Raw genomic sequence first — 27,365 nt, 5'->3', positions numbered from 1 at the left:
CATAAAAAAGTACTTCATAATTGTGTACATATAATTCCAGGATTTGTCTTAGCAGGTAAAATTTCAAGTGTTTTATATTATCTGCAATTATTTTAAATGAAATTCCCGTCTCTTGCTGCTCAATACTGTAGACAATATATAGAAATGCTATTGATTTACTTAGATTTATTTTACATCCTTCAACTTTGCTAAAGTTGTCAGTTGTTTCTGCTAGCTTTTTAGTTTATCCTTTAGAGTGCTGTAAGTATACATCAAAGAATGATAGTTTTTTCTCATTGTCTTTTTTTTCCTTCAACTTATTTTTCTTGTCATTGCTCTATAGCTAGTTTCTCTAGTACAGTATTGAATTAATAGTGATGATAATGGGCACCCTTAATTCACCCCGATTTTATTAGGAGGGTTTCTAGCTTATTCCTAATACAGATGTTTGCTGATAGTTTCAGATAGATATTGTTTATCATTTTAAGAAAAGTTCTATTGAATCCTATTCTTTCTAGTGTTTTTAATGGTATGAGTGGAGTATTTTTTTCAAATGAAATAAATGCAGTTTTTATTGTGTCTTTTTGGTTGATACGAAACAGTTATGGACAGGTATTCTTTCTCTTGCCCACATTCACACTTAACAATATCAAAACAGAACAATTCAACAGTCTCCTTTGGTAGTTTTCTAGATTTGCTGTGGCATAATTCATATATAATATACTGAAGTGATTTCTCCACAGATTTAAAGCTCTTGTTAAATATTTCTCAATTTTTTTTCTGCAGTGTCTCAGAACTTGATTTCTATTCTGTCGTTGAATAACCCGAAACTATTTTTATGTTATAATATCCCTAGAGTCAGAATAAGGGGGTTGATTGAGAAAATCAACCAAATCACTATACCCATTTAAATTGTGTCAAGATACTAAACTGATACATTTATCAGATCTGAACACCTCTCAGCCACTTAGGGCTGATATTACATATCTGGTGAAAACACTTTTGAGTTGTTGTCTAAGGGTGACTGGGAAATCTGTTTGGACTGGCTCAGGGACTTGGTCACAATTTCTGGAACTTATATATTAAACCCTAAGAACTAAAGGGATTCAGGTATTTGTGTGCTTGGCAACAGAAAAGAGAGAGGATGCTCTAGCTAGACTTCAGAGAAGGAATCTATTGTGTGGTAAGAAGCAAAGCTCAGGGTTTCAGCCTTGGTTTGGGTGCTCTCTTCTCTTTTGACTGGGATGGCATCCTTAGAGGTCCAGAAGATTGTGCTATCTCTTGGAAGCCTACCAGTGGCAGTATCTGTAGGCATGAGCAGACTAGATGCAATTTTAAGATTCTTCCAGGAGTCTACAAGAAAATATTTTCATCATATCTCAGAGAAACATCTTGAGGACTATAGTAAAAGGACTTCCAGGAGCTTTGGAGATCTCATTGTCACATAAATTTTCTAAGCTAGATACTACTTCCCCCTTTAACCTTTCTGTGTGTGTGTGTGTGTGTGTGTGTGTGTGTGTGTGTGTGTGTGTGTATAGATAGATAGATATGAAAATGTGATAAGCTTATAAATGAGGATTATTTTATAGCAGATATTCTTACTATATATTAAAAACTAATAATCAATATAGGAAGTGTAATGGTAGGGATTTATGAGTTACAGAATTAAGAAATGAAGAAAAAAATTAAGAAAGACCCCATAACCTCACAGGGTAACCCAAGAGCCCTAAGTGTTAACTAAACTCTGGGGACCTGGCTTACCAGTTCTGTTTCAAATTGAGATTTTTTTGTTCTTCAGTCATTTCCATCCTTTTCCAACTGACTGTGATCCCATTTGAGGTTTTCTGAGACCAGATTTGAACTCAGGAGGATGAGTCTTCCTTACTCCACACTTGGAGTCTAGTCACTGTACCACTTAATAACTCATCAGCACCTTTGCTAGGTTTTGATGTTTCAGTAGAAGTTTCTTTTTTGAGTCTATTCACCATCTACCTAACTGTTCATCAACACCTTTGCTAGCTTTTAACTTTTACATAGAAGTTTCTTTTTTGTTGGATTGTTTTCGGTCACGTCTGAACATATGTGACCCCATTTGAGGTTTCTTGGCAAAGATACTGGTGTGGTTTGCCATTTCCTTCTCTGACTCATTGTACATATAAGGCAAACTGAGGCAAACAGGGTTAAGTGATTTGTCCAGTGTCACACAGCTAATATGTTTCTAAGGCAAAATTTGAACAGAAGATGAATTTTCCTAACGTCAAACCAAGTGCGCTATCTTCACCAACTCACTGCCCATTTCAAATTGAGATGGTTGTTTCAAAGCATATACTATGCTTAAAACAGAAAAATATTGAACACTGATTTCATTATATGTAGTATTCAGGAGTTGAATGAGATATTTTCTAATAGAGAAAAATACAAATGATTAATATTGAAATATATTCCACTTTCATAACACAGGCATGTCATGAAAATTAACTGAAGGAAAGACAAAATATAAAAGCTCATTCAGCTTATCAGTGGAGCCAAGAACAAAATCCACAACTCAGTTCACAGTGCAATGCTTATTTTTCAACTATGTGACCTTGTATCAATTATTTTGCCACACAGTTTTCAACTTAGATTTTTTTGGTGGGGTTGGGGACTGGAGAATAAAATTTTAAGCTCTTGTCCTGAACCAGAAGCTGGGAGCACTTCTTGCTCTGCACTTTTATTTTGATATTTAAAACCCTTAGGGAAAACCTTAATTTTCAGAAGGGGAATTTGTTGAGCCAAGATAAATTGGACAGTATTCCTGATCCTTCAAATCAAATAACAAGGTTATTCTGTGAAATATGACATGTGTCCAGATCAAAATACAAATCCATTGCAAAATTAAATAAGACTGATTTTTCAAAAATAATTATGCCTAATTTTCTTTCAATGTGATTTAACATTTATTTTTGCCTCTTTGCTCTTATTTTGATTCTAAAAATATAGTGTAAAATGAAGGTCTCTCCTAATTAGTTCAAGGATGAATTATCCATAAGTAATGTTTTGGTTACAGGCATACCTTGAAGATATTGTGCATTTACTTTCAAGACCAACATAATAAAGCATATATTTGCAATAAAGCAAGTCACTCGAATTTTCTGGTTTCCCAATGCTCTTAAAAACTATACTATCATCTCTTAGGTGAGAAAATAGTATTATGTCTTAAAACAAATGCATATAAAATCATTTAACAATTTTATTGCTAAAATAATGACCATCATCTAAACCTTTGAGCAAGTTATAATCTTTGCTGGTCAAGGCTCTTGCCTTGCTGTTGATGGCTGCTGACTGATCATTGTGGTGATTGTTGAATGTTGGGGTGACTGATAATTTCTAAAAATAAGACTATGAAGTTTACAACCCATCATAGGGTTAGTAATTGACCTGATTTCAATATCATTGTGTCTCAAATAGAAAATTTGAGAAGAGGGGAGAAGCTGGTAGGTGGGGCAGGCAGAACACATACTCTTATGTGAGAGTAGATTATGGTATACCAAAATAATTACAAATGAAACATCAAAGATCACTGCTTATAGATCACCATAATAAATATGATAACAATGAAAAAGTTGGAAATAGTATGAGAATTTTCAAAATGTGACACAGAGACACAATATAATCACATGCTTATTGGAAAAAACGACACCAATAAACTTGCTTGATTCAAACCTTATTGTTACCAAAAATCCCACAATTATTTATGAAGTGCAATAAAGCACAAAAAATGAGGATGCCTATATACTAATAGACTAGCCATCAGTAGCAGTCCTTGGGCATTTTAGGGCTTATATCAATAAAATATTTTGCCTACATTAAGTGACAAGATAAATCATCTCAGTTTCTGTGTGTTCTTAAATACAATAATATTGAAAATAAAGAAATTTTGGAGCTTAGTGATCATTTATTACAACCCCTTCATTTTATAGAGAATGGAAATGGATCCTCAGATAGATGAAAGGATTTAATGATGGTCACAGAGCTAGTTAGTAGCTGAACTATGATTAAAATCCAGGTCCCCTGACAACTAGATCAGCGCTCATTTCAGTATATTATGTTATAGCTGAAAGATTCATTCATTCATGTATCTTATTCATTCATTAATTTATTTACGTAATTACATATTCATTCATTTGTTTATGAAGGGATACATGTGTTTTTTGTTTTCCAGAGTTAATACAATAATAGAAAATAACAGAATGTCTAAACAAATGTTGTACAGCTGTCACTTGATAGTTAATAAATGATTTGAAAATTTTATGTAGGGAACATTATTGCTCTTGAATCTTAAGTTAAAATTGGAGATAGAGTCTCCCAAAGAATATTTTGACTTATAAATGTAATAAAATTACATATAGAAATATAGCTTACCTTGGAAAATGACATATTCATAGAAAATGTCCTTCTAATCAAACATAATAATACTGTATTCTTAAGCTTTTTTTCATAATTGCTATAATGTCCAGTACTTAAAATAGCTTTATCTTTGATATTTCAATATGTCAGTGAACCTATAATTTCCACCCTACATAAAGGCAGAAGGGAAATCCCATCCACACTTTCTTTTTCTGCTCACTTTTTTTCATGTTCTGATATAGATTTTTCCATAAAAAAATTTTTAAAAGCCCATAACCTTTCTCTCACTCTTCTTATATGAGTAATAGTACAGGATGTATAGAATGGTAATTTTTTTTTGCTCACAATTAACCACTTCCTTTTTCAGTCATACACTTCTTTTCCCTATCATATATTCCTTACATGCCATTTCATGTCCAATGCTCATCAATGGAAAATATACCTCAATATACTTAAACCCACCATTTATCTCTCCATTGCTGTTAGGATCAAATAAAACTTTGATTTATTAAAGACTATGTAATTCAATGATTTTTTTCCAGACATCTAGAATCAACTTGAAAACATTTATGTTTAGAATATAGGGGTAAGACAGAGTAGTTTGGATCTTTGTAATTGAGAGTTAAGGTCATATAGTGGAAGGACAGTTGTATTTTAAATCTAAAGCAACCCAGTTTGAGTGCTACCTCTCATGTTTACTAGCTGGGTGACCATGGACAAGTCATATTCTCTGAGCTTCAATCCCCTTTTCCATAAAAAGGCAAATATTAATAATATATTCAATTCAATGTGAATATTGGACTTAAAGCCTAAAATTATATTGGAAAATATGATTAAAGTTTGGGAAACAAAAAGAGTCCCAAAACTGCCCCAAAACCTCCCAGGGCTACTGTAAGGCTTAAATGAGATACTAGATGAAAAACACTTTGCAGACTTGAAAAATATAAACAGTATTTTTAAGGCACATTTTCAACTTTTCAGATTTAGCCCAATTTGCTCCTTTTCTATTCTTCACATAGAAACCCAATTATTGTCTGTCTATAATAAGTGTTCAGGGCAATAGAAATTCATCAAGTAGGTTTTCTCTGTATAAATGGTTAGAGCAGTCTTATCTGAGAAATCATGAATATAATTGAAGAAGTTTTGTTATACACTGGGTTTTGATGCTCTTAGCAGCACAATGACATCTATAAAAAACACCTGTGTGACCTCACTTTAATATGTGGAATCCTTCTTCTATTTGAACATTTGAAGGGTAGTAAAAATCACTTTTGGCAAACACAAATTTTCCTATTTGTGATTTGCTTGATAGTAAGAAGAGGTATGAAACAAGTTAGCTCTGCTGATCTTAGCATTTGCATTAGAGGCTTCTTTTTGGAAGAGTCTTTAAGTCTGCATTTTTCTACAGAGTTTTTGTTTTTGTTTTTAATTTTGGAAGGGTAGGGAAATTAACAAAAAAAACCCAAAAATAATCACAATGGGATCTTTTATTTTCTCGGCTGTTCTTCCAAGTCTGCCTAAAAGATATAGTTTAATGTCTGAGTCCTCATATTTTCATTAAGAATATCCTGGTTATATTAACAGATTATTCTCATAAGATTTTATAAAGATGACAAAGAAGGTTTACAGACCTTTGTACCATAATCCCATTGCCTTATGGTTATGTGAGAGGATCTTGGGTTCTTGAAATCATTGTTGAATAATATAAGTTCTGATGGAGTCTGCTAAACTGAAAAGACTTCAAGTATAGTTTAGATAACAGAATAGCTGCTATTCAAAACCCACCTTACTAATTGTGGAGATGTTTATGACTTATCTGTTAGGTTGGCTACTAAATGACAAACTCTTTGACCCTTAGCAATTTAAGAAACAAAATTTTAAAAGTCCTTTAGTCTCATAGAACACCCCCCCCCTTCCATTTCTACAATGAAGTGATGGAAAGCAACAAAAGTAACTTATCTAAGTAACTTAAGTTACTAAAAAGAAATTTAAATAAAAGATTAGCTACAGTTAATAAATTAATCCTTGGAGCCCTAAATATAAGCTCTTTGTCCAGTGATTAATGAATTGACATATTATTTGAAGAATAGAAAAATATAAATATTGAGGTTATCTAAGTTAATGAAATAGAGTATTAAATTGAGACAAAATAGGACATCTCATCTTCCTCTTTAAGAGAAGTAAATAAAGGAGCTGGTTTCTTCATATGCTCAAGGATAATATAAATGTTCATAGCCTAGTTGTTCATTTCATTTTGTAATGCTTATTTGATCATATTAAAAAATACCATAAAATAATGGAAATTGTTAACCCATCATCTGTTATAGAAGATGAAGAGTTAGAGAAGTTCTCTGAAGAAAGGGAATAGTATGGATGAGTGTTTCCAAATTAAGTTAATATTTAGAGTAGTTTTCAGTAACTTCAGTGTAAATATGGACCCAGTTCTAGATGCTTAAAATTATATTGGAAAATATGATTCAAGCTTGGGAATCAAAAACAACCAACTTGGAAACCAAATGCCTATGTATTAGGAACACTTCACTGGAAGAGAATCAGATAACCTCTCCCCAGTATGACCTTCTGTCTACTTGCCATATACTCCACTTGGCAGTTCCAAAACAGCTTGGAGGCTTAGTGAATAGATTGCTGGCCCTCAAGTCAGGAGGACCTGACTTCGAATCTGGCCTCAGACATCTCGTAGCTGGTAAGCCATTTTATTACTATTTGCCTGTTTCCTGAATTGAAAAATGTGGATGATAATAATACCATCTAGATCCCAGGTTTGTTTTGTGAATCCATTGTGATAATATTTGTAAAGCACTTAGTACATTGCCTGACCAACAGTAGGCACTTAATAAATCCTTCCTTCCTCCCTGCCTTCCTCTCTCAGTTCCTTCCTTCCTTCCTTCCTTCCTTCCTTCCTTCCTTCCTTCCTTCCTTCCTTCCTTCCTTCCTTCCTTCCTTCCTTCCTCTTTCACTAACTCTTATTTAGGCTTTTGCAGTGTTTCATTTTTAGGTCTCCTGGACTCCATTGTCATTCCTTTCCAACTTGTCCTTGTACTTCACTACTGTATTAATTTTCCTAATATGCAGATCTGATTATGTCACTCTGCTGCTTAATTGTTTAACCCAATGGTTTCATATTGCCTACCACTCTTCCTTAGTCTGGTATTTAAAGACTCTTATACTCTGGCTTCATTCTGCCTTGCCATCTTTACCTCACATTTCATCTGAGGTCATTTTTGTGACAAGGAAGAGCATCTATTTTGTACAAACTTATATGGAAGATGACAAATGAAAATCTTACAGAAATTAAAAAAAACTCAAGGAATCTATCAATATTTATTATATTTGCTATATGTGCTAGAGACTGAACAAAGTATTGGGATGTGAAGAAACGATAAAAATTATCCCAGCTGAAAGGAGATTACATTCTAATGAAGGACATAGAAAATTGATGAGGAAGAAAAATTGAATTTAGTGTTTGATAAAAGTTAATGGTTTAAAGGCATTAGGAATAAATCCCATTAAACTAGGCATGCCCTTTGACTCATCAGTGCTACTGCTAAGTCTTTACCCTGAAGAGATCAAAGGAAGAGGAAAAAGGACCCATGTGTACAACAATAACAGATCTTTTAATGGTAGTAAAAAGTTGGAAACTGAGGAGAATGGCTGAACATGTTATGATGTTTGTATGTATGTATGTAGGTAGATAATGAAATACTATTTGCTGTAAGAGACAATAGAGAGAATGGTTTGGCAAAATCTGGGAAAACTTGCATCACCAGGAAAACAATTACTATAACAACAATACTGAAAAGACAAGTAACTTTGAAAGACTTTTCCAGAGGACTCATGAAACATTGGCTCTAGTGCAGATTGAAACATTTTTTCCTCCCTTGATTATGATTAATGTTGGAATTTGTCTTTTTTTAATTGTACATATTTTAATGGATTTTGTTTTTCATGCCTTCTCAGTAGGTGAGAGAGGGAGAAGTGAGAGGAAGAAAATTCAGAATGGATAAAGAGAATTTAAAAAATAATTGAAGTGAGACAATTTCAAATTAATGCATGATTTGTATTTTAGGTAAATATTTTCTTGCCTTTTCAGCTAAAGATGGTCAATATTTGAGGAGCTGGCAAAATAAAAATTTAAGGTGCATGTGTTTGTATGTATGTGTGTCTGAAATAACCCTACTTTTTATATCAGTGAAATTTTTTAGAATGTCCTTTTGCTAATGCAAATGGTACATAAGGACCTTGCTTGCCACTTAACCTGTCTTCTTCCAGTGTCCTATGCTCCAGATGACATGCAGGAAGGCAAATGAGAATAGTGATGGCTTTTCTGGTGGCCTGTGGCTGACTGCCCAGACAACTGAGAGCAACTTGATTCACACTGTTGTTGATTTAATCTTTAAAATACTGCTCACATCATTGTAGGTTGTATATGTTTTAAAACATCAAGGACTACATTTTGTAGTACTTTAACATGTTCAGATAATACTTTATGAACTGAGCAAATACAAAAGGTCACATACACCAACATTTGATTTTCAAAATGATTTTTTGAGGAGCAGTTTGATGTTGAAGTATGTAAAGAACATAAAATTAACTGCAGTCCTCCTTGGTATATGAGCTTAGCCAGGATCATTGACTTTAAAGTTGGATAAGAATTTAGAGGTCTTTTAGTTCAACCCCCTTATTTTATAGATAAGGAAGCCGAAGTCCAGAAAGATGAAATCGAAGCATTTCAGACATGAAAGGTGATAGCTCCAAAGCCATTTAATTCAGTTTATACCTGGAGAGAAATTTCCATTATAATCCCAACAAATGTATGATTGATTGTTCAGCCCTTGATTGACAAATTCTTATGAGGTCTGTCTGCTATCTTCTTAGGCAGGTCTTTTTGTTTTTATTCTAGATTACATTAAATTTCCCCCCATTATATCAAGCCTAAATTCAACTGGATGCTCCTAGATCTATCCATAGCATTCAAATAGAACAAAGTTAATCTCTCTTTCATCTGTGATGCCCGTTCCAGTGACAGATAGATAGCACAATGAATAGAGACCATGCAACCAGGAAGACTGACCTGAGTTAGTATCTTCACTTTTGGCTTTACCTAGTTCTTAAGTCACTTAATTTCTATTTACCTGTTTCCTCAGCTGTTTTAAGGACTAAATGAAATATTTGGAAGGCACTTAACAATACCCTGCCCATAGTAGGAACTTAATACTTGTCTCCTTCCTTCTTTCCACATGATGGTTCTTCATATTCTCTTAAAGATGCCATCAGGTTGCCTTTAAATTTTCTTTTCCCCAAGCTAAGCATCCCTAGTATTTTTCATTTGTTCCTCACCTAGCATGAACTCCAGGACTTTCACTGTCTTCATTGCTTTTGAATATTTTACATCTTACTAGTGCCTTTCCTAAAATGGCATGTGTAGAACAGATTACAGTACTGTGGTCTAACTAGGGGCAGAGACAACCTCCCTAGATTTGGATCATATACATCTCTTCAACCAGTCTAAGATTGCATTATCATTCACAGCAACTTTTTGTTACTATTAACTCATATTGAACTTTCAGTCGACTAAAACCCCCAGATATTTTTCTGACAAATAACTATCTCACCATAGCTTAATTTTATCACTGTGAGGTTGATTTTTAAAAAATAACATAATTATAGGAATATTTATATACATGTACATAGATATAGATAAGTGGATATATTTATTTACATGTATATTGATATAGACATATATATATACACACACACACACACACACACACACATACATACATACATAGACTTTTATCTTATACAGATTTGGCCCACTGTTTGAACTTGTTCTTTCAGTTTTTTCAATCTCTGTTGCCCAGTGTGTTAATAATCCCTTTTAATTTTGTCATCTGCAACCTTGGTTATGTAAATGTATCATTCTTGCCTGCCTACTTTCCTTCCTTCCTTCCTTTCTGCCTCCTCCTCCTTCTCTCTCTCTCTCTCTCTCTCTCTCTTTCTCTCTCTCCCCCTTCCCTTCCCTTTTTGTTTGTTGTTGTTGTTTTGAACCACCTGAGTAAAGCTTGGATTTGAATTCAGACCTATTGGCCGCATATTTTGGTTGATATATGAAACAAAGGTGTAGGAAGAAATTTATGTTGGAAAAAATAATCAAGCAGTGCTACTTGACTTTGTTAAATTTTTCTTAATCACTTTAAGACTCTTAAAATCTTCCTATGATTTAAACATTAAAAGAAGAAAGCAATTAAGCATCCTTTTCTTTCTTTATTTCTTCTTTTTTTTTTTTTGGACTCAAGTTTTCCAATTACTTTCCAACTCACAATGACTGTCTTTTTTGAAGACTCTGCAGTAGACAGAAACTAGACAGCCACCATTTCAAGATGATAAATGACATCAGGATTTGGTAAGGAACCACTTGACAACAACTGTGGACGAGGAAAGGTAGAAATATAGGTCAATCATCATTTCCTTTGTTTCTCACCAAAAATGACTTAACACTTGATAGTAATCTTCATCTTTTCAAGCTGCAAAAGGCCTGTAGTTGATTTATTTCATTTTTATATTCCATAAAATGTTATGGATGTTTTCCACTAAACTCCAACTGACTTTTCAGAAAGATTGATGACTAGATGGCTATATTAAAGTACTTTCAAACTTGCACTTTGCCAAATATTTGTTCCTTTTATTAAGTTTTGATAACCATGATTGACTGTGGAAGAGATAAAACTCAGGGAGAAAAAAGTAGTAAAAACATAGCTTAGTGTTTTTGATATTCAGCTAATGTTGGTGATCTTTCATTGAATCATCTATTTACTCAGCTTTAGCCAAACATTTATTTCCAACTTTGTACAGATGCCACTTAGTATCTTTCTCATGGTTTGCATATATTTTCAGCTGAACAGAATTTCCCACATGAATATTGACTAGATTGTTTAAAAAACTATGCAGAAAGGTTTTAAAAATTACATCATATGCTCAGTGGAAAAAGTATTATATTTGGAATTAAAGCAACAATTTTAGTTCTGTAACATACAGCAATTCTCTCTTCAGTTTCTAAATTATCTGTAAAATAAGGAGTTGAATTATTTACACTATTATACCAGATTAATATTGTTGAATAATATTGTTAAATGTTTTCCCCCTACTTCTTTTTATTCTTTGTTACAATGAATAATTTACTGATTAGTGGAAAGGGGAGGAAACTATTAAAGAATGAAGTTGATATAAAAACAAAGATATCATTTAGAGAAATTATTTTAAATTAGGGATTAGACTCCATGATATTTGTGACATTTCTAGCCCTAAATCTTAGAATAACTCAAACTCAGCACCTTTATTCTTGCAATTTCAGCTTTTATTGTCATCATCTTTCTGTGTTAGTCATTTGATGTCATATTTAGTGTTGATAGCTAGGGATCAAAGTCTCTTGACCTTCCTTGCTACAGTGTGTCCAAATCAAAATTGATGAAAGCGGTGCACCATCACAGTGAAAACCTTACTTACCAGATGAAGTTGAGAAGTAAAATACATTTTGAAAAATGATAGAATAACTAAATTTATATGTTTGCAATGATATAAATTATGGACAAGAAGAATTTATTTAGTGACTACTTTGTGAAAAGCACTGGACTGAGTGTTTATTAAGAGAAATACAAAAAAGTATTAAGTAATCCATCATCCTGGTCCTCAAAAAAGATGACAATAAATATAATGGAGGAAGCAAAAGGTAGGAGGTGTAAAAGAAATGCAAAGTGTTAGGACAGTTCTAAGGAAAGAAGGATGACTTCAAATGAGAATATTAACAAAATATTTCTGGAGGAAACATTTTAGGTTTTTACAGATTGTGTCACATTTAAACAGGCAGATGGGTTAGATTAGGTCATTTTAGCAAAATGAGTTGGAGCACCTATATGGTATAGTAGATGTGCCTGAGTTCAAATATGGCCTGTGACACTTACTAGCTGTGTGTTCCTGGGCAAGGCCCTTATTTGCCTCAGTTTACTCATCTGTAAAATGAGATAGAGAAGGAAATGGCAAATCATTTCTGTTTCATTTGCCAAGAAAACGTCAAATGGAATCATAGTCAGACACCACTGAAAAAATGACTAAACAACAACAAAAACAGTATGGATTTCAAAAAAATTACAACAAAAACATGTTGGGTTAAAAAAAATGGCCAAGGGAAATCTAGAGGAGGTTAGAGTGAGAGTCTGGAAAGTCTTGAATGTCAGGCTCAGGTAGACAATGATGAGCCATTAGAGTTCTGAGAAGAGGAATGATATAATCAGACCTAAAGACAAGGATCATTAATATGACAGTCTTGTGAAGGGTTCATTGAAGAGGCAAATACTAGATACAATGAGATTAGTTAAGAAATTTAGCAATGACTCACCCAGAACATAATGAAGTACTGAAATAGGGTGATGACCATGAGAATGGAATAGGAGGGGCATAGCAGAGGTATTTGTGGACTTTGGAACTGATGTGACATAATCAATGATGATTCCAAATGTTGAACCCTGAATGACATTGTTAAAAATATGGAAATAACAGAGAAGGGCAGGTCTTTAGTGAAGGATAATTGGTTTGATTTAGACAGGCTAGTTTTAGAATGGTAGAATGAGATCACTGAAGTTTGTCAATATTTGAATGATGAATGGTAGCTTTTGCAATGCCTTAGTGTAAAAAGATGTGAGTTATTTAGCTGTAGATATTATTAATAAAGTAAATTTTTCTGATAATTTTATTTTGTGTATTTAAATTTTTTAGATTCATATATTCCTTTTTTGTTTTTTAGTTTGTCTCTTAACTATTCTTGCTCTTGTCTTTCCTCCCCTACTGCTTCAGTGCATTTGTTTTTGTGGTCTAAATATTGCATGTATGAGTCCTTTTGAATACTCCTAATATTTCAAAATTATTTTGAATGTTTTGATACATTTTACATATTATTTTTTTACACTCAACCTCCCCCCACAGTCTGTCCCCAAAACAATAATCCTAAGATATATTTACTGTAAACATTAACTGAAAGTGCATTTTTCATTTCTTTTTTTAATATTCTCTTGGGTAGACAGATTCATTCTGTCTTTCTGTTGCTGCATACGATGTAAAATACACCTTTCTAGTTATTTTATATCTGATGCCAGTCACCATTGACTAGTAGCTTTACCAACACTGTGATAAGATTTGTAGAAAATGCTCCAGCCTTATCTTAAAATAATACACATTTGTAACTTAATAATATGTGATGTTTTCAATTTGTACAGAATGTTAAGCTAGTCTGTTAAAGTTGTGAAACATGAAAAAACTATGCCTGTTTCATAGATAGCATTTAAGAAATACTCGTTGAAGGATTGATTGATCCCAGACTAGTAGGAGAGCTTATTCACTCTTCACTCTTCTTTGAATATCATAGCTGTCTCCTTAATCCTGGTTTGGATTAGGAGACATCTTTTAAAGGTATTAAAAACTCACTAACAGCTTGAATAGTATGAACCCCTCTATGTGAAACAGCTATCAGGAAAATGCTAATGAATAAGTTTATCAAGAATGGCCAGCACATTAAGGATGTGTGTCTTCTCAAGAATTTTCCAATGCAGTCCCTGAAATAAATGTGAAAAGATGACTTATATGAAAATATGTTTCATATAGTTTTATGTGTATAACCTATATCAGATTACTCACTGTCAAGGGGAAGGGGGAGAGAAGGAAGAGGGAGTGAAAAATGTGGAACTCAACATCTTAGAAAAAAGTGAATGTTGAAAACTATACATGTCATTGGAAAAAACATTCTTTTTAAAAGCAAAAGATATGAAGAAAAACAAATTGGTGTTGCAAGTTGCATCAAAGTTGAAATTTGAAGCAATACTAGGATTTTTATAGGAATAAACAACTCTGAAAAGATAGAGTTACAGGAGGACATTTTTACTAATCAACGAATAAAAGGAGGGTTGAGGAGGTAGTATTTCCTTTATTACTTCAGATTTATAGAGCCTTTTGCTAATGATAGCATTGAATGTTGACTTCTACCATTAGGGGTCTAGATACCCTTGTTTTGCAGTTGGAACAATAATTTCCAAAAATCTGTCTTATGGATGCTTTAGTGGGAAGCATAGATTATAGTCTTTCCATCTTAATACTTGATTCTATAGCCTTATGAGTTACTATGGCCAAAAAAAAAAGTACTAGGTGCTTCATGTTTGTGGAATTTAATTGGTGATGTGCCTGTCCACACTTTGCTGGACTGCTCTCATCACTGAGTTTGCAAACAGTTTGCTAAGATACCCTGTCCTTCACTTCTCTTTGTCATTGCCCGGAGTACCCAGGGTCACCATCATAGCACCATAGGTCACCTTGTGAATCAAGAACATGTGCATGAAAAATTCTGAAAATCTAACTTAAACTCCAAATTGGGTGGAAGTAGCACTGTAAGAAATTAATAATTCCTGGAGTATAAGTATAAATTACAAGAACATGTAAATTGCTATAATGTAAATATGAGGTTTTACTAGTTAAGTACATACGGTTGGCATTATAAATCTCACACATTTTGACAGAAGAATCTCTGTTTGAAGCTGCTATGTTGGAGTTGGAGACTTTTCAGAATATATTATGTGCAACATTTTAACACTGAAAGTGGTATAAGAATAAAGCCTCATATATCTTCTTTCTAGTATTTATTTTCCATAGTAAACAATAGCCTTTTCCAATGCAAAAAGAAGATAAAAACTCAGATGATAGAATGGAAGAGAAAATTTTGACTTTTTTCTTATCTGAAAGCATTTTTTATTTATACCTTTTGTGTTTATGTCACTTTCATTTCTGAATATCATAATGGATAGAGAACTCAACCTGGATCTAGCCATGAATTGAAATCTAGCCTTAGACACTTTTTGTGATGTGACCTTAGTCACTTAAGCTACATCTGTCTGCTTTAGTTCCTAATAAAACATAAGCATAAATACAAAATGAGGATAATAAATAAAACCACCTTCCAATATTATTGTGAGGATAAAACTATAATACTTGTGAATAATTTGTAAAGCGATTTGCAAAACTTAAAGTGCTGTATAATTGCTAGCTATTATTATATTTTAACATAATGTTCTACTTACTTTCATACCCAACAAGCCATGCCTTATAACAAAGATTAAAATATAAAGAGGAAAAACAGCAATTCATCAAATCTCAACCATAACTGACAATATTTTTTATATATGATATTCTTAGTGTCTCAACTCTTCAAAGATAGGAGAGAAGTAAACTTTTCAGTAAATTTTCTTTACTATGGTAAATGCTGTGGTTATTATATGAAGTATACTGAATGTTTTTGAATCACTATATATCATTTAAAAAATTTCATTAATTGTGTTAAATATGTATATATCTGTGCATGTCTCTCTATGTATAAGTATGTATGTGTATACATTCAAAGCATATGTAATTAAAGTAGAATTCAAAGTCTTATAAAAATCAGTGTTGAAAACTATCTTTACATGTGATTGGAAAAAATAAAATTATTTTTCAAATTCATTACTGAATTCCTTCTCAATCCTCAGTTAAAAGTGGATACCACTTAACAGGTCAGAGAGCTAGGACAAGTGTATTAAACTGGCCATGGACAATGCTATCTACTTACAGAGGAAGAAAAACAAGATAAAACAAAATACACACACACACACACACACACACACACACACACACACACACAGAAAATCTGATGAAAACTTTCTAAAATTTATCTCTTATGTATCTCCCTTAATCCTAATTCCTTATACCTAAAATAACTAATCTGTAAACATGTTTATCAAAAATATGCATATACAATGCTAACTTGACTGTTCACCTCTGAGGAAAGGGGAATGGAAAGGGAGGGTGGAAGGAAATTATGTAACTTAAAAATAAACATGTGCAAATGGAAGAAAAAGAAAGAAAGCAAAGAAGAAAGAGAAAGAAAGAAAAGACAAAATAGAGAAGAAGCAGGGGCAGCTAGGTGGCGCAGTGAATAGAGCACCCACCTTGGAGTCAGGAGTACCTGGGTTAAAATCCGACCTTAGACACTTAATTACCTAGCCGTGTGGCCTTGGGCAAGCCACTTAACCCCATTGCCTTGAAAAATCTAAAAAAAAGGAAAAGAAAAGAAGCCAAAGAGAAAGAGAAAGAAAGGAAGGAAGGAAAGAAGGAAGGAAGGAAGGAAGGAAGGAAGGAAGGAAGGAAGGAAGGAAGGAAGGAAGAAAGAAAGAAAGAAAGAAAGAAAGAAAGAAAGAAAGAAAAAGAAAATGTGAAGCTATGTGCTTACTTGGATATTGTAGGTACACAGTGACTTTTTCAGTTTGGCAGTTCCATCAACCATGTAAATCTCAATCCTCTCCATATCTTGCTTGGTGGTTTTGATGAGTTATGTGCCTGAAAAAATAAGGAACACCAGTTGCTGTTCAAACCACTTGTGATAAACCTTTCTGAATTATCTTAGGCTGAACCCTTTGGACAATGAAGATGTAGTCTATTACTGGGTCCATAATTTAAGCATTTCCAGATTGACTTAGATCCTGTTAAGAGTTTGGGCCCCATTCTTTATTCATTTGAGAATTCAGGGTCTCTTCTCTACTAGGGGAACTAGAGTACTAGAGGAGCTAGAGTAGGCACTTCTCTTTGAGCAGAAGAGAATTTAAAGGAAAAGCTATGTAAAGGGTGAAAATGCCTTTCTGTATTTTGTCTAAGCAACTGTTAAAGTAAATATGATGAAAGTGAAGTATTAAGTGTATGCACATACATACATAACCTCCCCATATACATAGGTAACTACATGTATAAAATTTCTAATTGGTGTTGGATATGAAGTTACACTTTGAACAAAAATAATACATAATAATAATAATAATAATAATAATAATAATAATAATAATAAGCATTTTAAGGTTTGCAAAACACTTTACATATATTAACTCATTGGATCTTCACAATAGCTTTGTTGGAATAAGTTATTATCCTATTTTTACAGGTGAAAAAAAACAGAAACAGAATTTAATTGACTTGCCCTGGGTCATGCAGCTAATAAGTGACTGAGACAGAATTTGAACTCAAGTTTTTCCACACTCAGGGTGTTGCAACCTACCTACTCTTAACATTTAAATAATGCTTTAAGGTTTGCAAAATACTTAAAAATATTAACTCATTTGATTCTCACAATTTATCATTTAAAGATGAGTAAATTGAAGGAAAAAGGTAGAATGACTTGACCAGAGTTACACAACTAATATTTATCTCCCACAAAATTTGCACCCAAGTCTTCCAGACAGTAAGTCCATTGCTCTATGGTGTCACCTACCTGCCTTCTATGCACATTTAACACATGTATCCAGACACCACAGAAATAAATGTATTGGAGAGAATTCAGACCTTTTATTTCATGTTCAGCATAGAACAATAATTTGTCTGAGACTTAATGTCTTAGAAAGTTTCCTGGTACTTGCCCTATGACTTGACCATGGTTATTGAGTTAGTATTACAGAGACAACTTGAACCCTCATGTCCTCATGACTCCACTGAAAACCACTTTCTACTATACCACATCCCCTCTCCATACTATATTTATATTTTTAATATAACTTTGTTGTCAAGTTGGATTACCTTGAATCTGAAGTTGTGTCCTCCCAGATAGCAATCATAGAATTTAAAGTTGAAATAACCTTATAGATTATGTCATTCAAACCACATCAGTTATAAGGGAACTAAGTAAAAATAGGAGGAATAACTTTCCTGTGGTCACTTGTGGCAAAGCCACAATTCTTACTTGGGCCTTCTAACTCTAAGTTCAATTTTCTATCAAATGTAGTATGCTGACTCTTTAATGACATAGTCATTATGGGGGATGGGGAGGAAGGGAACCATCAGTGAGGAGTTAATTTTCAAGGGTCATATAGAGCAGACAAAATGCATGGATTTATGTTTAAAAATGACTTCTTAATTGCAAGATATTCCAGAAGAGAGTTTTACAACTTAATGAAAGTAGAAGGAAAAGTAAGGATGTGGCCATTTATAAGTCAACCAACTCAGAAACTAGAGGCGTATTTAAATTATTGTAAATATTGTGGAGAAAACATAAGTACAAAGTAATGACCAAAAAACTTTCTTAGTTGTAATAGATACTTCCCTGTAATCAAAATCCATATTTAAGAACTTTGTATACCTGACTGGTAAAATTCTCTTTGCTTACTGCCTATGGGCTCTTGGTCTTGACTAAGGAAATGACTTCAGGGTATCTTATCCTTCTTATACTCAAGGACAACAGGCTCTCAGCTAATTATCTTCAATTTATCCTGAACAAATATTGTTTGCTCATAGTTGTTTTCATATTGACTTCCCCATTAACTCCAAGTTTCTTGAGAGCAGGAACATGAAGTGACTACCTGCTCTGTATCACAAAGTATACGCACACTGACTCTGAGGTGCTGATCTGGCTTACTCATTCCAATCTAGCCTCATAGAACTAGGTTCCCACAGAAGGTCCACCATTATCTGCTTACACTCAAAATTTCTTTGGGTCATTAGGGGTGCCTTGTTTTGGAGGGAATATATAACTCTTATCATTGCACTCAAAATGGTGACAAATTAGATTTTAAAAATACTCATTTAACAATAAGATAATATAATGACACTATAAGTTTCAGTGTATCAAAGAAAATTCAGTAAAAATAAATATATCACTATAAATATTCTCACACATAAACTTAGGTCACACTCCCTATTCTGAATTCTGGTGGAGAGTGGGCATTGGAGTACAGATATTTGTTAGGGAAATACATAACTGAGGCAATCCCATGTGCTTGGGGGATTTTGCAGCTGTCTTGCAGACTTTGTTATCATTGATCCATGTAGAAATATTTTGCACCTCAAGGAAATGCTTTTGTGCTAACTACTACTCTTCTGACCAACACTACTTTGCAAAAAACTGGGCAAATCCCTCCTTTACTCTAGAACATTTAAATATATCAACTCTTTCAACTTACCCTTAAAATGCCCCTGAGAATCAGTCTTAATTGGGATAGCAGTTCTCTTCAAGTCAGAGAAGTACAAAACTCATCACCTTGACCTTTTTCTTCGTATTTCAGACAAGCCCAATAAGCTATTCATTCACCAGGATGCTGATTCAACTCATCAACTTGTAGCAAGCTTAACTCGAAGCAAAACAACCAAAGTTGACTCTGGGCAATGCAGATAGACTTTACTTCTGTGAGGTATTTCACCTTCCTCAAGTCCCAGGTGACACAAAAGGATAACAGTTGATGATGAAACTCTTGTATGATGATGTGGAACCTCTTTCCAAACAATCAGCAGTTTTATAACTGAAGTCTTTTGTCAACTGATTGCTCTGGGTACCACTTCTTACTCACTCGATCAGAGCTAACCTTTCTAACCCTTCCTCCTTCTTCAGTCTTAGCTTTCACTTAATGTGTTCTTCATCCATTCTTCACAACTTTCAGTGGTCCACTGCAGAGCCATCTGGTATTCAGAGACTCCCCTTGCACTTAAGAAATTTAAAACTCCCCATATCTAACTTTTAAAAATCAATAGTTTTTCTTTTTTTCTTTTTTCCCCTTAGTTCTGGTTTTTCTTTCATAGCATATCTAATATAGAAATTTGTTAAAGGCAATTTTACATGTATAATCTATATCAAATTGTTTGCTTCTGTGGGGAATGGGGTGGAAAGGAAAGGTGGTAGAATAGTGTGGAACTCAAGAGCTTGTAAAAGGATGAATGTTGAAAACTAATGTTGAAAACTATCTTTGCATGTACTTGGAAAATAAATAACAAAAAAGATATAAAAATAAATAGTTTTTATTTAATCATCTGCTAGTCTACAAAAAATTATTTGATTTTTAAATTTTCAGGGTTTTTGCCTTCTTAAACCTTAAAAATAGTTCTATGCATATGAGCTGAGGGACCCCAATTCCCTGTTGTTTCAACCATTTCAGACTTCAAAGAGGTCTAATTTAACAGTCTGCGTTTCTGACAACTGTTTCTTTACACTTAAATTCTAGCAGTTTTTTAACACATAACCATTCTTTATCTGCCTAGTTAAACTATCAATCTGTTAGCATTCAAAAGAAGTATCACTTTGCAACCTTTCAAGGTAATTTGAGCTTCTTTATTTATGCCATAATTCTTTTTCTGCCCCCTCTTTGCAACTATGCTTGCTTAAAGTCCATCTGAAAACTGCTTCTTTATACACATAGTTTAACAATTTTATCAAACCAGAGTTTTTCATACTCCATACAGGCATGATGCTTTCCATCAATGATAGAAAAATCTCATGTCCTTGTTATCAGTGAATTTAGTAGTTCTTTTTATTTAAAATGTCTCTACTTGTATTTGTATTCCTAACACACACACACACACACACACACACACACACACACACACACACACACACACACACATATTTAGACTGACTGATGCCAAAAAACTTTTTCTACGTCTTTAACATTGAGCTTTTCCTTATGAAAAGGCAGCACCTTAAAAGGACGGTACCTTATGGCAATATCAACAAGTATTACTAGATCTAAAAATTTGGGAGCAAGGGAAATGACAGCCAGCTTGAAGTACTTAAAGAACCATATGATATCTTTGTCACAGATAGAAGACAAAAGAATAGAATAAATTTGAAGACTTATTAGGGAAGAACCATTTTTCAAACCATTTTTCTTTAGAAATGGGCTGATTTTAGTGGTCTACATCAGAACCATGTGGTATTAGAGATTCACTTCTCACTAATGAGATTAAAAGATTTACCCAATCCAACCAATAAAATCAGTAGTCCTTTTTATATCATTTGCTTGTCTACACAGAATTATTTGATTTCCCATTTTAGTGTCTTATCTTAAGTCTTAAATGCAGTTAGATGCAAATGCTCTGTCACTAGATACATTCAAGAAGAGTTTGTATGGACTATATACTGATAAAATTTAAGTTCTTTCTCTCTCTCTCTCTCGCTCTCTCTCTGTCTCCTCTCCTCTCCTCTCCTTTTCCCCTTTCTTTTCTCCTTCTTTCTCTCCATTTCTTCCTCTTTCTTTCTTTCTTTCCTTTCTTCACTTTTTAAAAACTTTTTACATTTTTCTTTCTTTTTGTTTTTTAAATTTAAATTTCATTTTTATTAACTTATTCATTTATTTTGGTGTTCTTTCATAGATGAAAAGTTTCATGCCTGTAAGGTGTATGACAAATTCTAGTTAAATAAAATTGTTAAGATATGTATATAAAGAAATGTCATAGAAGAGATCATTTTATTGGAGGTGAGTAGAAAGGAGATTGAATCGGTGACCCTTGAAGTTCTCTTGCAGATTTAATTAGGTTTCTATAAGGTATCTGAAATAATTCTATTATTCTAACTGAATAGTAATTTTTCTTTTTATTTGCTATGTATATTCTCATTACATTTTACTGAATGTGTACTATTTGGCCTCTCTTTCTTAAGAGAAACTATAGACAGCATTGATATGTTAACACAGACTGTGGAAAATGCTTCTTTGGCAAGCATCAGTATCTAGATGTGCCACAGCCCAGTTGTGAACATGCTATTAGTCATCACTTAGTTGCTCAGATCATGTCCTGTTGGACCCAGATTTGCTGGGAAAATGAGCTCCAAGCAATCAGCATCACGATTCCTAAAATGAATAACACATACATATATACACATATTCTTTTGCATAAAGAGATAGAGCCGGAGATGGAAACAGAAACAATGCATTCTGACTGTGCTGTTTCATAAAGATTTTTACAATCTAAGTACCAGATAATCAGTACTGAGAGACTAAAATTGATGGCCCTACGTAATTTCTATTTATCTCTTGAAGATCAATTGGGTTATTGATCCAACTCCAAACATGTTTTGATTAAGTGCATGACAAGATGGGTTTGACAACACTTCCAATTTATTGGACTACACTATATATTTAAATTCACATTTTCTGGGACTGTGTGTATCTGATCTTGGCTTGCCCAGATATGTCTGTCAGTGCTGTACTCTAATGACCACCTCTTCAAAGCTCTGTAATTATATATGCTTCTGTGAATAGTTTCCAACATGCTTAAACTGATGCAAAACAGGGTTAAAAACATGAAATTGAAGATCAATTTTTTCCTTCTCAAATATTCAACCTAAAGACAATTTAGCTCTTAAAATATATATGAGTGGGAACTGCACTTCAGTAAACAGTTCAGCTGTCAAGGTCTAGACCTCCAATGGTGCCCATTGTTATTAATGGAAGTGATTATGGTATGGCAGGGAGATTCTGGGAAGCCTACTTTTGTGAGTAGTGTCAAGAAAAGTTTCCTATCTTTAAAACAATGCCAGATATTGTTTTATTTGTTCATGTCTCTATTGGAGCTGGAAAGGTACATCATGTCTTTAGGTTAGCCAAATTGAAGTAACAAAAGAAGAAAAAGGAAAGAAAAATCTCACCATGAAAATACAGTTAAATTTAAATGTGCTAAATGGTACATGAACCAGTCAGGTTTTCATGATTTATCCGTTTTTAACTTCAAAGACTCTGGTTAGCTTGCATTTTTTAAACTAATGAGTTTATCACAGCCAGTGGGAAAATGGTTAAAGTATATCAGCTGTAAATTGGTACAAAGCAGTAAAAGGGACATTAGCCTCTAATCAGATTCTAACAGTTCATTAAACCTGCCTTTCTAGAATCGTTCTTTGTCTATTTCTTCCCCCCTTCTGCCCATGCCTTCCTCATAGGGAAGGAAGCTTCTTCCCTTTTTCATCTGGATAAGACCTCCTTGGGGATATGAAGCAATATCAGTTTATCCTTCTTTGTCTACAAACTAAACAACCTATGGGATACTTTATTATGGTAGATTCCAGATTTTGCTGTATAACCTAACTGTTCTTCTTATTAATCACAAAGGCAAGGGACTTCCTAATTGAGCCTGGATGGTGGAATGCCAAACTGGCTGAGGTGGCAGCTCCAACCACTTCCAGCATCCTAAGCACAGAAGTCATTGATGCCCAAGGACATGAGAGCCATCCTTGATAATAAACAACAACCTAGCCTGATGGGAATACATTGGAATACATTGACTTAGCTGGTATATATGGCTATAATGTCTCATGCTCTTGGCTAAGCATCAGGTGCCAAAACATGGATAAATTGAAAAAGTGAAGAATAAGGGTTTTTGAAATTTTCCTGCTTTAATTTGCTTTTTAATTGCTCTAGTTTGTATATCTCAGATACATACACAACAAAACAGCAAAATATGAATTTTTTTTTGTTTCTAAATGACAGCAGACTGAAAGGCAATGTAGAGACAGCCTCTACTTTCTCAAAGTGACTATCGGTGAAGAAGTCTTTGTAAATGTGATTTTTCAAAGCTTCTTGAAAAAATAAACTTTTTTTTTGCAAAGAATAGATCAAAACTGACAAATAGAACCTTGGCTTCGCTACATTTTTGTCATATGATCTTTTATAGGTAATAAAGCATATTAAGACAAGGACTCTGTCAAAAAGTAAAAAAGAATGGAATTAATTTAATTCATTAAATATTTACTAGGTGTTTTATAAGTTTATAAACTCTTTGCCCAATGTCTGACAGAAATAAAAGGTAAATAAAAGAGATACATGACCTCAAGATATTACTGCTCTAATAGTAAGGTTAAGAGCTAAATACAAATAAGTGTAATATAATATGTGATGCAGTATGTTTAAGGAAATCACAAAGAGATATGAAAGCTCAAAAGAAGGAGAAATTGTTTCTATCTTGGAGAAAAACTTCATAGAGCAGGGGCAATTTGAGGTTTTCAGAAGATAAAGACAAGACACCTTCTGGGTCTAAGAGTGAAAGAAATGAACAAATACTTTGATAGTGATTTCAACACTAATAGATTGAACAGATAACCAGAGCTAAAACTAGAGTGCTTGTTTGAAGCCAGGTTGTGGAGGATTTTGAGTATGTGACTAAATAATCAGTCTTTAACATAGTGATGTCATTTTGGTCTTCTTTGATAATGATGGACAAAAATCAACCAACCAAAGGGAACCAGAGAAAGCAGTAGTCTGAGCAGAGGCGGAGAAGAACATTCTAGAAATGGGGAGAAGTCAGAGAAAATACCTCCATCTGAGAGATGGAGGGTCTTGTTCTTATAACAGACAAGAGGTCGGAGTGACTGAATTAAGAAATATTTGAGGGAGTGCAGACAAGATAAATTGTAAGAAGTTTGGAAAGGTAGTATGGTACTAGTTTGTGAAGGTTTTGAATGCCAAATAGACTATTTTGTATTTGCTTCTGGAGCAATAGGAAGCTGCTGGGTTTATTGGGGGTTGAGGGGTGGAGGATGGAGGGACGACATGATCAGATCTGTACTTTAAGAAATCACTATGATTTATGCAGCTCCTCTCAGCACTTCAGAGGTCTTGGACAACTTTTTTTGCTTCTTCCTTTCTTTACCTCTATAAACATGTTAAACCCAAATGAACATATACAACTTTTTCTAGACTCCTTTGCCTATGGGGGGAGGTGGGGTGAGAAGACAGTATGGTAGAAGACTGTAACTTATAAATATGCAAGTGGATGAATGCTGAAAAACTTTTATAACGTGCAATTGGAAAAAAACAAAATAAAATATCAGTTCAAAAAAAAAAGAAAATCACATTAGTAGTTGAATGGAGAATAGATTGGAGTGGGAAGAGACTTGAGGAAGGTACTCAACAGCAAGCCATTGAAATAATCAAGGTATGATGTGATGAAAGCCTTTGCTAGAGAGCTGGCAGTTGTCAGAAGAATGAAGGGAGCATATTCCAGAGATGTTGCAAATGGGAATCCATCTGACCTTGGCAAGAGCTTAGATATAGCGATGATAGTGGTGAGAGATAATGAGGAATCCAGGCTGACTCCTAGTTTGTGAGCCTGAGGGACTGGGAAGATGATGTTAGCCTCTATAATAATAGGGAAGATAGAAGGAGAGATCTAAATGACAAGATTTGGTGTCCAATTGAATTGAGTTGGTAATTGAGAGAGAGGACTCAAGTGTTTGCAATGTTTGGATCATGGGTGGGCAAGAAGACAGGGTGCCATTATTTAAATGAAATAGAGAATTTAGATGTAAGAAACAGGCTCAAGATAATGACAATCATGAATTCATATTTGGGAGTTATATTCTGGATCTCAAAGAAGTTGGAGAGGGAGATAAAGATTTTCTTACTAAATAACCATATTTTTGTAATAATATAGGAAAAACAAATATTTCTAGAAATTGGATTGAACTTTTTATACACATAAATTTTTTTATAAGAGTATACTTTAATTCAGATTTCAGTAATCAGCAAGGCATAGATGACATGTTTTTCAAAATGCAAATGACACAATGCTGAGAAGAATAGATAACGTTTTTAGATTAATGTCAGACTCTCAAAAGATCTCTCAATAGGCTAGACCAAAGGGCCAAATTTAAATTTAAAAGGAATAAATATAAAAGCCTATGTGTGAGCTCATAAAATAATACAGTTCATAAAATAATTGAAAAAATAATATAGGAGAGGCAGGATTAGGCATTTCATTAAAAATATCTGAGCACTGTTACACTGTTACAGGCTACAATCTCAAAATGAATATACATAGGGATGGCTGGAAAAAAAAAGCTAAGAGAAATATAAGGATCCCAAAAGAGAAGTTAACTCTGCACTCTGTCCTGGCAAGATTACATTTGCAATACTAGGTTTAATTATGAGTGATATTCTTTGATCTTGAGTTAAATGACTAGAGATGATAGAAGTATCTAGAAGGAGAGAGAAGGAAGGAGGAAAGATAATGGAAGGAAAAACAGCTTACAAAAGAGAGAAGAGGAGCAAGATGATTGACATAAGGAAGAAGTCTTAAGTTCTTCACTTCAGAGAGCAGAAGAAAGCTATAGAACAAACTTGAAAGAGGTGGATTTTTGATTTGATGAAAGAGAAAAAAAAACTAATGACTAATAGAAGTATTTCAAAGCAAAATGAACAACCTCAGAAAAGAGTGGGTTTTTCTTTATTGGAGTTTTTCAGACAGAAGCCGTACTCTCTAGCTATAGTTGTTGTTAGAATAGAAATTCCTATTCAAATACAGACTAGATCACCAGATCTAAGGAATGTATTAGAATGTACTAGACAGAATGTACTATAAGGAAAGTACTAGACTTTGGGGTAGATAAAGAAGTATATAAGACCCAATCCTTGACCTTGATAGGTATGCAATCTACCTGGAGAGATAAGCTGAATATACAAATAACTACAATATCAAATAGAATATAAGTGCCTAAGAAAGGACTGCATTGATAGATTGAGCAGATCTACTGTAGTCACATGCATTTTTTTGAAAGATCCTTGCCTGATGAGGGGGAAAATATGTTAGTATACTTTGAATCTTTACAGTTGAATCAGTTTTCCAACATATTAAGTAAGTACATCTGGGTAAAGGCTGCAATGAAAATGTGTATTGTTTGAGCCAAATTTTAGCAATTCTGTTAAAATGGAAACATGATCCCTTATGACCCTGCAACCCCTCAATATTTGCCTTAAGAAAATGCAGAGATTGCAAGTATTAATATAAAACAAATTTTGTTGTTTTAATTCTTTAAAACAAAAAAACCCCCACAAATTCTATCCAGTTACCCCAGATAGTCATTCTTAAATAATTTTTGTAAAGTGAAAACAACAGTAAAAAAAAAAAATTCAGAAAGTAAATGACTTTTATTCTAGGACTATGCCTTCCTACTGCTTAGCAGTTCATTCTTAGTAACTTAGTCTTTTGAGACATGTACCCAGGGAATATAGGAGGTTTAAATTGTCAAGCAACAAAATGTTGGAGCACTCATTTCAAAGAAGTTTGAATGTGATTGATTAGAATTTACCATTATTAGAATTATTTTATATCTGGAATTTTGCATTCTGTGTACTTCTATGAAAATACTTTGCACATTTTAGATAACTGATTATCCT

General features: G+C 33.6%; 1 protein-coding gene across 2 annotated transcripts in view; it reads left to right on the top strand.

Moving 5' to 3' along the window:
- KLF12 (KLF transcription factor 12) overlaps positions 1–27,365 on the top strand; it is a 687,410-nt gene that overhangs the window by 157,809 nt on the left and 502,236 nt on the right. The window lies entirely within an intron of this gene.

Source organism: Macrotis lagotis, chromosome 6 (assembly GCF_037893015.1).
Source record: "Macrotis lagotis isolate mMagLag1 chromosome 6, bilby.v1.9.chrom.fasta, whole genome shotgun sequence".
In the NCBI taxonomy this organism is placed as follows: Eukaryota; Metazoa; Chordata; class Mammalia; order Peramelemorphia; family Peramelidae; genus Macrotis; species Macrotis lagotis.
The sequence above is the reverse complement of the archived record's forward strand: the minus strand, read 5'-3'. Positions and strand labels throughout refer to the sequence as shown.